Genomic DNA, 13,542 nt, shown 5'->3' with positions numbered 1-13,542 from the left:
GAATGACGGTTTCCTGCTTCATCCATGTCCCTGCAAAGGACATGATTTCATTCCTTTTTATAGCTGCATAGTATTCCATGGTGTATATGTGTCATATTTTCTTTATCCACTCTATCATTGATGGGCATTTGGGTTGGTTCCAAGTCTTTACTATTGTAAATAGTGTTGCAGTAAACATACGTGTGCATGTGTCTTTATAGTAGAATGATTTATAATCCTTTGGGTATATACCCAGTAATGGGATTGTTGGGTCAAATTGAATTTCTGCTTCTAGATCTTTGAGGAATCACCACACTGCCTTCCACAATGGTTGAACTAATTTACACTCCCACCAACAGTATAAAAGTATTCCTATTTCTCCATGCCTCGCCAGCATCTATTGTTTCTTAACTTTTTAATAATTGCCATTCTGACTGGCATAGACTGTACTTATTTTCATACTTTGCACAGTGATTTGAATCAAATTCAATTCAATAATTTTATGGGTAATTGAGTTTAATTGATGGATTCTTTCCTTTTAACTTCCTTTTCCCTTTCCTTTGGGAATGTAGGTATTGAATACTCTAGAAATTCTCTTGGGTATAAAGCAAAGTTTTTTCAGTTTGCTTTTTCCATATTTTGTTGAGAGAAATTAATGGATGTGACATTGGACTTATACTCACCTCTGTTTATGTGCCCTCATCAACTATAAACCCTAAAAACACTACAGGAACTTCAAGAAGGGAGGAGGACATGTATTTCTTAGAAAAAAATAATACTGAAAATTCTATAATCACACTAAGTAATATCTCCTTATTTTGTCTCACACACTTTACAAATATAGGTTAAGTTTTAAAGTACAGTCTTCCTTTTTTATAATCCTACAATAAATTCATATTTTCATGGAATAACCAAGACAGATCTGCAGATTTTAGTTTAGATTTCCTGGGTTTCTGAATGATATAATTCTCATTATTTGAAATGAAAATAAAGCTAAAAGTACATATAATCATTTAATATTCATAGTTCTGCCATGAGGAAATCATACATCTGACTGGAATATTTTGACTATAAATGAAGCCTACATATCTAAATTATTTTACTTAATAAAATGCCAATTGTTTCATGAAGTCAGTTCATCAACTGTCATTCCTGTTAGGTTATTAGCAGGCATATATTAGCCTTACTGCTTTATCCCTCTTATACAATGCTAATTTTTTAAAAAGCAGGGGATAGGATAAGGACTGAGTATGGAGAGTAGCAAAAATTACATATTAATTGCAATAAAAATCACAGCACTATAAAAAATACTTACGCTACACTAAGAACCAAAATAGTCAATGTTGTATGTGAATATCAAACTGAAAAAGTAAAAATAACCTAATTTTTTCAAAACAAACTGCAAATTTCATGCTGAAAAGAGAAATTGGACAGATAAGGATTTGATGCCATGACTTATGCTGAGTTTAGAAACCTGCAATTTCTAAGGATTAAAATACTAGAAGATTCAAAACTATAATTCTGTCTGGCATTTGAATAGTCATTTACTATTCAGTTCCCTCCTTGATCACTCGAAGCAAACAAGTATTCTCCGGCTGCAAATTGGAGAGGACTGCTCCTGTGGCCCCACTGCACACCACAAAGGGAAACGTCTCGCCTCATAACACCTAATGTCTTCTCTTCCTATTCGGATTATGCATTGCCCACAATGGATTTCAAAACAACCTTGAAATGTTATATTAGAAACTCATTACCTGATATTACCCACTGATTCTTTTCTGTTCAAAATATAATTTTATGTCTTTAATGTATCAGCATAAACAAACCACTTTTGATACCTGTGTCTACTCACACACTGTGGAATTGGTTATAACTCAGATTCAGTTGTTCTGATTTGCCATAGCTGTTTAGGGCAGCCTCTAGAGTCAAATACTCTGTTTCTTCCTTGCAAACTGTAACCCACCCTTGCCTGAAAGCTATGTGTAATTTGTCTGATTTTGCAAAAATACACAGCCTGCAGCACTATAGATTGCAATGAAACATAGAAACTTTTACTTTGGTTCAAACATTCAGTCTCCTCAAAAACCAACTTTAGTCTCTCAAAACCTTTTATCACCCTGTAATTTTTACGGTTCCCATCTCTATATTGTCAATAGCTTCTGACTCTTCCACTCTACTTCCCACTCTGTCATTGGGAGTAAGAGTTCCAGACAACAGAACTGAAACTGTTTCACCTGTTTTATAAAACATCAAAGGTTAGGGTGAAACTTATGTCACTTTTTTCATCCTCAGTAGCTTTCTGCTTCCTTCTATCCTACCTGATCTGGTCTTCAAATAGTCATTTATGAACTGTGTTGAAAGTTCCTTTTTATTTTATTTTATTTTATTTTGAGACAGAGTCTCGCTCTGTCGCCTGGGCTGGAGTTCAGTGGCGTGATCTCGGCTCACTGCAACCTCCGCCTCCCCAGTTCAAGTGATTCTCCTGCCTCAGCCTCTAGAGTAGTTGAGATTACAGGCACATGCCACCATACCTGGCTAATTTTTGTATTTTTAGTAGAGACGGGGTTTCACCATGTTGTCCAGGCTGGTCTTGAAATCCTGACCTCAAGTGATTTGCCCATCTCAGCCTCCCAAAGTTTTGGGATTACAGGTATGAGTCACTGCACCAGGTCAGCTCTACAATTTAGATGTGACTGTGTTGTAGTGTTGTGTTCTATCATAGACTTGAGAAAATTGGAGAGAGAGATATATATACACATATATAATTAACATGTGTAATATATGTAATATAATACTTATATATAATACTTATATATTACATATATTATATATTACATATTTATATATAATATTCTTCTCAGATGCTATGGTCTGCTGCTGTTTAAGACTTCACCTACGTAAAGCTGGAAAAGGAGAGAATAATGGCATGGTACCTTCATATCTGAAGTTACACTGAGATATAGATGAGAGTATTGTCTGTTCGTGTGTGTGTGTGTGTGTGTGTGTGTGTGTGTGTGTGTGCGCCTGTCTGTCTTTGTGTCAGCATGGGCACATCCAAGTAAATCCAAGTGACAAAGTAGAGATAGGACAAAGAAAATGTATCAATAAAAGGATGTATCAATAAATTATGGAAAGGAGAGAACCTACACAATTTAGTCCTACAGATATGTCAAATGAGTGCTGAACGAACGAATCAACAAGATACGACAACGTGGAATTTATTGCTAACTCTACTGAGTAAGAGTCTTGTAGGGGGCAAAGCAAGGTCTGACTCCTTGAGATTTTGGAGTCTGGCTTAAGGCAGATTTTTTAGTGTGGGGGTTTGATTGGGATGGAGTAAAGATCTTGGTATAATAGGTTTGGATTGGTAGAAACAACAAAGTGGGGATTTTGAGGTGAGAGTTTCAAAGAGTGTTAGAAAGTAAATAGACCACTGGCAATTTTTTTTTTCCTTGAGATGGAGTGTCGCTCTGTCGCCCAGGCTGGAGCGCAGTGGCAGATCTCAGCTCACTACAAGCTCTGCCTCCCGGGTTCATGCCATTCTCCTGCCTCAGCCTCCTGAGTAGCTGGGATTACAGGTACCCGCCACCACACCTGGCTATTTTTTTTTTTTTTTAATTTTTAGTAGAGACAGGGTTTCGCTGTGTTAGCCAGGATGGTCTCGATCTCCTGACCTCATGATCCGCCTGCCCCAGCCTCCCAAAGTGCTGGGATTAAAGGAGTGAGCCACCATGCCCGGCCACCATAGGCACTTTCTATTGAACAGTGAATGGGCCAGGAAATCCCTGGAATGAATAATAAAGTTAATCACAATCTTTATCTTCCTGGGCAAGAGTCTCCTGGAAGAGCAAAGTCATGTTGATGCAGACATAGTGATAACAGATCCTACATTTACAATCTCTGCAAACTAGCAAATCATTTACCATCTGTATGTCTCATTTTCCCCATCTCTAAAATGGGAATACCTTTTACCTCGCAGCTTGCCTGTAAAGACTAAATGAGGTATTTGTTAAGTTCTAGGCATAGTACCTGACATAAAACAGGTCTTCAACAAATATTTATTTTCCTTCCCTCTTCCCTAATTTCTGACTCTCACTCCAAGGATTCAGCCAGCTTCTAAATCTACCTCACGAGTTGCCTCTTTTCACTTTCCTGTCTCCGAGGACAGCTGTCAATAATGACACAACCCTCCCAAATGTGTTTTGCTGGGTGTTGTGGGAAATAAGTACATGAGATCTTTTCATTTTAAACTTTTAGTTTTAATCACTGTGGGGGAATAGAGGTGAAGAAATTGTACAAGTTCCAAATAACTCAGGAAATGCATGTCCTAGTTATTCCCAGGTTTATTGACACATCCAAGCTAGGCCTCTCTTTATTTCTCCTGGCCAACTTATTTCTTAGAAGTGTCTTATATTATTTTCATATTTGTATTATATTTTTATTCATTTTTTAAATTTATATTTTTTAGTGACTGATAACAGCTTAATATGCCACCTGTTGTAAAGTAATGTGCATATCAGATGAGAGGCTGTATATACAGATTGACAGTGACCAGACCATGTATGAAAATAGAACTCTGACCAGCAGCCTCTGCAACAATCAGTTCAAGAAGTCAAACCGTGACTTTTGCAGTAATTGCAAGGCCCAAAATAGTCAGACTCGCTCAACAACTGCCAGATTCCCTAATTTTTTCTCTGTCCCCAACTCAGAACAACTCACAGAATAGGAAACATATTTCCCAAACCAATCATACAAAATGCCACATTTCTAATTAGCACACCTCCAGCTTTTCTTTGCCAACTACTTCTAATCACAGCACACATACAGTCTTCCTTTTCTTCTTTTTTACTTTTTTGCTATAAAGCTTTACCATTTCCTGGCCTGTCTTTCAGTCGCTACCAAATGCAAGTGATGGTGGCTGACTCCATTGTTGTAGCAAGCTCTGAATAAATAGCCTCTGCTTGTTCTCATTTAGGTATTCTTTATTCCGACACAACAAGCCTTCCACAAAAGCCAGAGTCCACAGTCACCTTCAGATATCCACTTGCTGAACAGATCACTCATATGGGAACACCTGGTTTCCTCTTATTCTTCCAGCACTCAATGGAAAGTGCACTGAATCGGAGCAAGCCACATGCCTCCCCACCAGCTTGTGCCAGAAGCCAGGGATTAACATGTAATGATTTTCATCGCCCCAGTCTGCAAAGTTTATGTTGAAGACTCACTGTTAGATCCTCTGAGTTCAAAAATTTATCTCCAAAGAGTAGGCCTCAGGCACCAGAGCACAATTAGGTGGCAAAGAAATTTAGCTGCTCAACAAAGTAACTGATCCCCTGCTTACTGAAAGTCAGGCCATAAAAATAATGACAGGACAATGCACTGGATTTCAGACCCCATTTTAGTTGGCCAGAAGAACACCCATGTGCCTTCTTAACTTTGAGTAGATTTTATGAGTCTGTGTGAGAAAGAGAGATTTAATTCTCAGAGAAATCCTATGACATCAATAGGTGAGAAAACCGAGTTCAATGACAAGAGCATACCCACAGCCAAGCAGAAACTATCTGGCTGCTAAAGGACAAGTACATATTGCCTGATTCTGTTCTACCCTAAAGAAGTAGATAGTGTGTTTCCCAAAGAACAAGTTCACATGAGAAAACCAATGTCAAGCTCATGGAAATGTGAGTCATATTAACATTCGTTCAACTTAGGAATTTAATTAGCTCTTCCTGAGTGCCAAATACAGCAGGGGATCTGTGTGGTATTTTACTGCTGTTATGGCCCTTATCACATTGCTCTGTAATCATCAGATGTCTTTCAGTCTCTCCTTGGTGTTAGAGACCAAGGTTTTTTTTTGTTTGTTTTGTTTTGTTTTTTGTATTGTAAATCTTAACACACTTTGCAGCATATTGCGGACAGACAGACTATAAATGTTTGCTTAATGAATGTGGAAATTTTGTGAGGAATTCAAGAGATTTGAGACAGAGGGCTATATTGCCACAAAGTAACTGTGAAAATCAGGTCAGCTAACCTATCTGGCACTGAGACAGGAGAGTTTCCTCTGAACCCCTCGTGGGACTTGTGACAGGGTTGGCTCATTTACTTGGCCACCATGCTCAAACCCCTTGTGGGAGGGGGAGCACACAGGTAAATGGGTGCAGGAGCTGCAGCAAACGCATTTGGGTATCGGTGAAAACAAACCCCATACTGGCCCACGGTAGCATCTGGGGTTTGCCCACAATCTCTGGAGCCCCAGCGGGCATGTATTACAAACAATGCTCTTTTGGCATTTGCCATCCGCAGACAGCTAAGTGTTAAACCAGCTCAGTGAAGGGTCAGGGTGACAGCCTTTTACACCCTGCCCTCTTGGTACCCAGGTTCTTGTCTGGCAGTCAGGAAGAATCAGGTCACATGGACTTGAAGGATAATGAATGCAAAGATTTTATTGAGCGGTGGAAGTGGCTCTTAGTGGGATGGAGAGCTGGAAAGGGGATGGAGTGGAAAGATAATCTTCCTCTGAAGTTTGGCAAACTCCTCTCCAACCATAGTCTCCAATGTCCAGCTGCCTCTTCTCTTCTCTCCTTCCCTGCCCATGCCACTCTGCTCCTCTGCCAGTGGGGTTTGGGTTTTTTATGGGCACAGGATACAGGGCACGATGGGTCAAAAGGCAACACTGAAGCTGGAAAATGGGGGTGTGACATTCTCATTTAGTGTCATGAGTCCAAGCTTGAGGGAGGAACTCTTGTCAGGGACCCCACACTTCTCTACCTAGTATTTCCCTACCCAGTCCGTATCAGCCCTGTTATACAATGTGGGACTTGCCCTAGATCAGTGCTTCTCAATCTTTTTTGTTTCATTATTATTCCCTAAGAAGTCACTCTGCTAAAAAATTCTACCACACCTATACTACATATAGGTTTATGGAATGTATTACACCTGTGTTTTATAAGACTTTCTTCATCTCCCATTTGATTTCTTAAATTTTACCAATTATCACAAATTGTACTTCAGCCTCCAGGGAGGTGAGAAGCCACAAGTCTATAATTTTGACAATAAAAACGATAGGATCAGGACAAACATGAAGCTTATTCTGATTATACATAATCAGATTCCTCCTCTTCTAAGAATATTGCCTTTGGATCAAGGAGCAGGGAGCAGGTAGAAATCTCATGGTACTGCTTTATGTTTTGGACTGTTTTTCTCCCAAGGGCCCCCATGCTTCTAGACCTCACTCAGAAATGATGTACAATAAAGGAGAAGCTGCCACTCATGAATCAAGTCCTGGAGTGAGCAAGCTAAAGCCTCTAACTGTGAACTCCTCAACAGGAACTCTAACATCACACATTTAATCTGAACGTTCTGATTTTTGCCCTAAGTATTTAAGTCTCTTGGCTTAAAATCAAGGAACAAGCATATACTTGACAGTAGATTTAATTAATAATTTGTGCCTGAATTTATTTATATTGCATTACAATTGAATAAAGATTAAAATAACGATTTGTCTCCTTCAATACAACATGCTATGCCGAAGTTATCTAGGCTCGTTTTTACATTTTTATGCAATAATATATTTCTCTGTTATTTGTTCTCCCCCCACCCCCCTTCCTCCATCCCTCAGAATTCTTCAGTACTTTCTCTCCTTCCCTCAGAATTCTCCATTATGATTGATGGACAAATGAAGTCTACAACAAATCCAAGCTATATCATAATAGGTCATGAGGGAACATTAGAGTGCTACTGACTTCAAAAATATCGCCATGGTAACTAGCAACATTTGGTTTTGAATGCAGTGAGAGAAAATGACTGTCTCAACAAACAAAAGAAAAAATATCAGTCAAGGATACAGAGTGATTTTGCCTTGTAACCTGATTAACAAAGCACTGTTTGAGGAGCCTCACTCTGTGGTAGCATTATCCTTCATTTCCTTGGCTTTGACATGAATAAACAGTAGGACAAGGAAAACAAACTAGGACTGGATAATAAGCTAATGAAAACTCCAGTTATAAAATGTAATATCTGGGGCTGGGTTGCCAGAGACTGGGCTTTGAGTGAATAGATTTCGGTAGTCATTTACTAAAAGGTATGCTAAACCAGCAATGTTAAAACCCAGGTTTAGTCAATCTCTGTTAAATTTGGTTCAAGATAGTCACAGGTCCCTGCTGAACATCATTTCAAAGCCTACGCTATCCTCTCACCAGACTTTCCTAAATATACAAAGTCAAACTGATTCCCAGAAGGTTTTTTTTTCTTTTCAGATAATCTCTTCATCTCCCACCCAATCAGATGGGCTTTCCATACATTTTGTCCTGTTCAGCTTTTCAGATTTGGTTTTACAAATCATTAGAATACGCTTGTCATTAAAAGATGTATGTGCTGTTGCATATTTGATGATATTGTTTTGAAGTTAGAGCCATCCTGTTTGAAAACAGCAGTTTCCATAGGAACAGGTTTTCCAACTAGATCTTACAAGGAGAAGTATGTCATAAATAATTGGCAATGCCCTGAGGGAGCTGTTAAACACCCAAAGAAAGCCAAGAAAAGAAAAAGGAGAGAGATACCAGAGGACAACCACACAATGACATTCCGTAAGGGTAAAGCAAATGCTGTCTAAATACCCTTGATATTGATTGAGGTGATAAATTAAACTTTCAGATTCCAAATCAATACCTGAAATGCAGTGCTGAGTTAATTCTAGCGCAGAGTTAAAAGAAAAGTGGTCATAAATAAAAGACCAGATCACATTCAGTATTAATAACTCTCTATCCAGGAGTGAATTAATGGCACTCAGTTCCCTATTACATAAATTAAGATAAGTTAAGAAAAAAATAAAAAGAGCATATATTATTGTTCAATGAGGCTTTCTTAAATGCAAAGATTTCTCTTCAGGAAGAGCTACTCACCCATAAAGAACTTGGCAGCCGGGACGCAGGAATCAGCCTGATGTTATGACAGAGACGGGGGAAGTGGCCACTTAGGCCCTTTGCTCTGGGCTCTTTTTTGCATAGAATGTTGATTTTTAATCTTATCTCTTCCTTTCATTTTCTCTCCAAGCCTGTTCCTCCCACTTTAATCTCTAGCTATAGCTCTATCTTTGCTGATTTCCCACAGGGAAAGATGTCACTTGGAATTTAAAACTAGCTAGAGGGAAACAAAAAGAAAAACCTATGGCCTGTATCTGGGATTCATGTGAAGTAAACAAAACAAAGAAAAAAAGTATGTTGGGCCGGACGCGGTGGCTCACGCCTGTAATCCCAGCACTTTGGGTCGCTGAGGTGTGTGGATAACCTGAGGTCAGGAGTTTGAGACCAGACTGACCAACACGGTGAAACCCCGTCTCCACGAAAAATACAAAGAGTCAGCCGGGCGTGGCGGCAGGCGCCGTAATCCCAGCTGCTCGGGAGGCTGAGGCGGGATAATTGATTGCACCTGGGAGGCGGAGGTTGCAGTGAGCCAAGATCACGCCATTGCACTCCAGCCTGGGCAAAGAGATTGACATTCCGTCTCTTAAAAAAAAAAAAAAAAAAAAAAAAAAAAAGTATGTTGGAGACCTAGAGTAAGTATGGAAAAGGTAAAGCTATTCTTTGAGATACTTATTTAGGAGATCGCTCTATAAGGACTCTGTTTACATGGACCCTCCCCTGCCTTTACTGACGAAAGATTTAGACCCTGACTGCAAGATGAGTTCCTCCTCCTCTTTCAGGCTCTGGTCGGTTCCCCAGACCTCTGCAGGGGCAGCTCTTCATCCAGTGAAGTACTGGAGCCCCTCACACAGCCTCTTTCCTTACTTCCCCTTACCATAGCTGTGGCAGGCTAGCTTATTTTTCAGATATAAATCTACTACATATTAGGATAATTCAACAAGAAAACAATTCAAAAGAATGGAGACCACGTATCTCCAGACAAGTTTTCAAAGTCCATGATCATAAAAGGAAAACTCCCTAATCCCAAAGTTGTCAGAAGGTACCTGTCTTGTCCTAGCTTTGTTTCTCTGATGTCTTCATGTGGTGAATGTGGTTTACATGGAGTTAAGATGCAAAATTCTAGGTTTTAATCAAAGGAGTATGTTTGCTGTACTGCATAGAAAGGATCATTAAGCCCAAAGATTTTGGCAACAATTAGGATAACTCTTTTGCAGTTTACAGCCAGAGAAAGGGCAGGCAAAAGATCCCTTTGAAAATAAGTTGCCTGAATTAAAAAGAGAAGAAAGGAGGAGGAGAAGGAGGAGGAGGAAAAACATGACAAAAGTTTTTCAAAGTGTTTTGTAGGAAAACAGAACTTTCTTAAGTTTTCCATGATAAAGCCCAGAATATATGGTGGATAAGAATGCTCTTTTAAAATCCAGAAACTAGGCAATTGCACACTATGTGGCTAAGAATTCCCTTAATTTACTCAAGTAAGTAGTGGGATAATGCATACCCTGGTCTCAGAGAGAAGAGGAGAAACCAGAGCAAATCATGAGGCAGATATTGCTTTTAACCACATAGGATTCAGAGTGCCATTATTTCTCAGAGAGAAAAGATTTGAAAATACATATTATTAAAATTAATTTTAAATAGTAATAGTAACTGGATATAATTTTCATACTATTTTATCCTAGTTTCCTTTGATGGACTCCTCAGCTTGCAGACCTCTAGATGGAGAAACCACAGCTTACTCTCTGTGATGGGCAATTTTATATATCAACTTACATGGGCCACAGATGCCCAGATGTTTGGTTAAACATTATTTCTGGATGTGTCTGTGACAGTGTTTCCAGTTGATATTTGCATATGAATCCATAAACTGTGTAAAGTAGATTGCCCTCCCCAATGTGGATGGGCCTCATCCAATCCACTGAGGGCTTGCATAAAACGAAAAGGTAGAGAAAGGAGGAATTTGCAGTCTCTGCTTAACTACTTGAGCTAGAACATCAGTCTTCTCATGCCCTCATACTGGGGCTTACACCACCAGCTTCCTGGGTCTCCAGCTTTCAGAAGACATATCATGGGACTTAGCCTCCATATTTGTGTGAGCCAATTCCTAAATATTATACACACACACACACACACAATGTACACATATATGTGCATCTATATATAGCATATGCGTATATATGTATATATTTAAAACGTGTGTGTGTGTGTGTGTGTGTTTCTCTGGACAACCTTGTCCATTTTCCATGTTTATATCCACTTTCTAGAAAATGATATCATCTAGTTCAATGGTTTGTTGTTGTTGTTTTTGAGACAAGGTCTCACTCTGTCTCTCAGGCTGGAGCACAGTGGCGTGATCATGGCTTACTGCAGCCTCCACCTCCTGGCTCAAGCGATCCAACCACTGAGTAGCTGAGACCACTGGTGCGAGCCACCACACTTGGCTATGTTTTAATATTTTTTTGTAGAGACAAAGTCTCCCTGTGTTACCCAGCTGGTCTTGAGAACTGGCCTCAAGGGATCCTCCCACCTTGACCTCCCAAAATGCTGAGATTATAGGCATGAGCCACTGTACTTGGCCCAGTTCAATGGTTTTAAATTATGTCTATACACTGAAAATTCAAAAATTTGTCTATTCCCTATGTTCTCTAGATTGTAGACTTGTATATAACTGCCTATACAATATATTCATTTGTATATGTCATAGGCATCTCAAACTTACTATGTCTTAAAATGAACCCAATCTCTCCTACAAATCTACTCTTCTCATCTTTAACATGTCAATAAAAGGCAACCTCATTCACCTAGCTAGGCCTGGAACTAGGTATTATCCCTGACATATTTCTCTCCCAAAATTTATATTCAGTCCATCAAGAAATCCTGCTGGTTCTTGCCTTCAAGTTAGATTCAGTATTCAATTGCTTTCTATAGCTTTCACCTTTACCTAGTGAGCCCTAATGAATCACATAGCTCCTTGAATCCATGCCCATTTGTAATATGACTTTGTGTCCGCCCCCTCCAACAGGTGGAATCTATTTCTCTACTTGTTGACCTAAGGTCAGGATTTATGGTAAATACAAGCTCTTATACAAGGAACAGTAGATAAAATAGAAATCTTAGAGGTACTCCTGGAACTGGGGTTAATCAGAAGTCACCATGGCGAATTAGCATCCAAGGTGGAGTTGCTTTAGCCTCCACGCTAGTCCTTGAAAGTTGTAAGTTGCTTTGACCAAGACCAAGTTCAATGCTTCTCTTATGGAAAAGTACTCACATTATTCTTTTTGTTGTGCACTAAACTAACTGGTTTATTTATGAAATCACATTTTGACTTGAAAGCGTATCTGACAAACTACAGTTATTCAGAATTGAGTATTTGGAAGAATATTGTCCTTAAAAATGAACAAAGAACCTGTCACTTCAAGTATAAAAACAGACAGGATTTTATTCTGGTCATAAAATTTTGAGTTTACAAGGGAAAATTAGAATTTTGGAAAACTTGTATTTACTACTGTGAGGTACATAGCTTTCCAATACTTAAGGACTATACTCACAAGAATGGTGGCAATATTAACAAATTGAATTTTTGTATATTATATAATAATATGCATCAATGTTTTGATAATCTGTATAACACAGGGAACCTAATATTTTCCAAATGACCAATGCATGATGTCCCAAAATAACATTCAAAGTGTAAGAGAGACCAATGGATTTTAGTGTAACAGAATATTAAAAGCACATTGATACGGTTGCAGATTTATCATTGCAACTTATCTTTAAGAATCTAACACCTGTAGAATTTTAGCATAGTATCAAAGAATATCTATAATTATCTTTAAAAGCTAATAAAATACTTCTTATTGCCAAACATGTTTGTGTGAGGCTGACTTTTCTTAGAATACTTCAACCCATATAACCTATAACGATTGAATTCAGAAGCAGAGATGAAAATCCAACTAACTTCTAAGAAGAAAAGAAATCTGCAATAATTGCAAGAGATTTGCATTAAAAAGATTTTCAGCAGTTTAAAACAATGCCACTCACTAAAATTTTTTTGTTTTAGAAAATATAGGATTTTTTCATATAATGTTATTTATGCTAACATTCAATGAGTTTATTATTCTAAATGAATTAATAAATGGATGTTTTTAGCTTTTGTCAGTTTAATTTCCAATACATGTAATACATATTGATTAATATTGCTCACACAGAATAAAGTTTTCTGTATCCTCAATAATTTTTAAGAGGCTAAAGGAGTCTAGTGACCAAAAACTTTGAAAATTGATTATTTAAGAAATTCTGGTCTAGACTAGTAGGGGATAAAAGACTAATAGCCTCAGCCAACTTCCACACATGTATATCTGACTGTGTGAGGCCGATGAGCCCCCTGCTATCTTGACAACTGTCTGAAAATACACAAGTGAGCCATGAACATGCCAAGCACATTTCCACCTCAGGTCCTCTCAACTTGTACTCTGCTGGGAATGTGCTTTCTTCCAAACAGAGCTGGCTTGCTACCTCACTTGATTCTGGTGTCTGCTCAGATGTCACTTTATCAAAGATACCTTCTCTGGTTACTTTATATGAAACAGTGAATAGAACCTATCATTTTCTATCATGTTTTTCTGATTTCATTTTTCTCTTTTAAATGTTA

This window comes from Mandrillus leucophaeus, unplaced genomic scaffold (genome assembly GCF_000951045.1).
Source record: "Mandrillus leucophaeus isolate KB7577 unplaced genomic scaffold, Mleu.le_1.0 Scaffold823, whole genome shotgun sequence".
In the NCBI taxonomy this organism is placed as follows: domain Eukaryota; kingdom Metazoa; phylum Chordata; class Mammalia; order Primates; family Cercopithecidae; genus Mandrillus; species Mandrillus leucophaeus.
Note: the sequence above shows the minus strand (reverse complement) of the source record.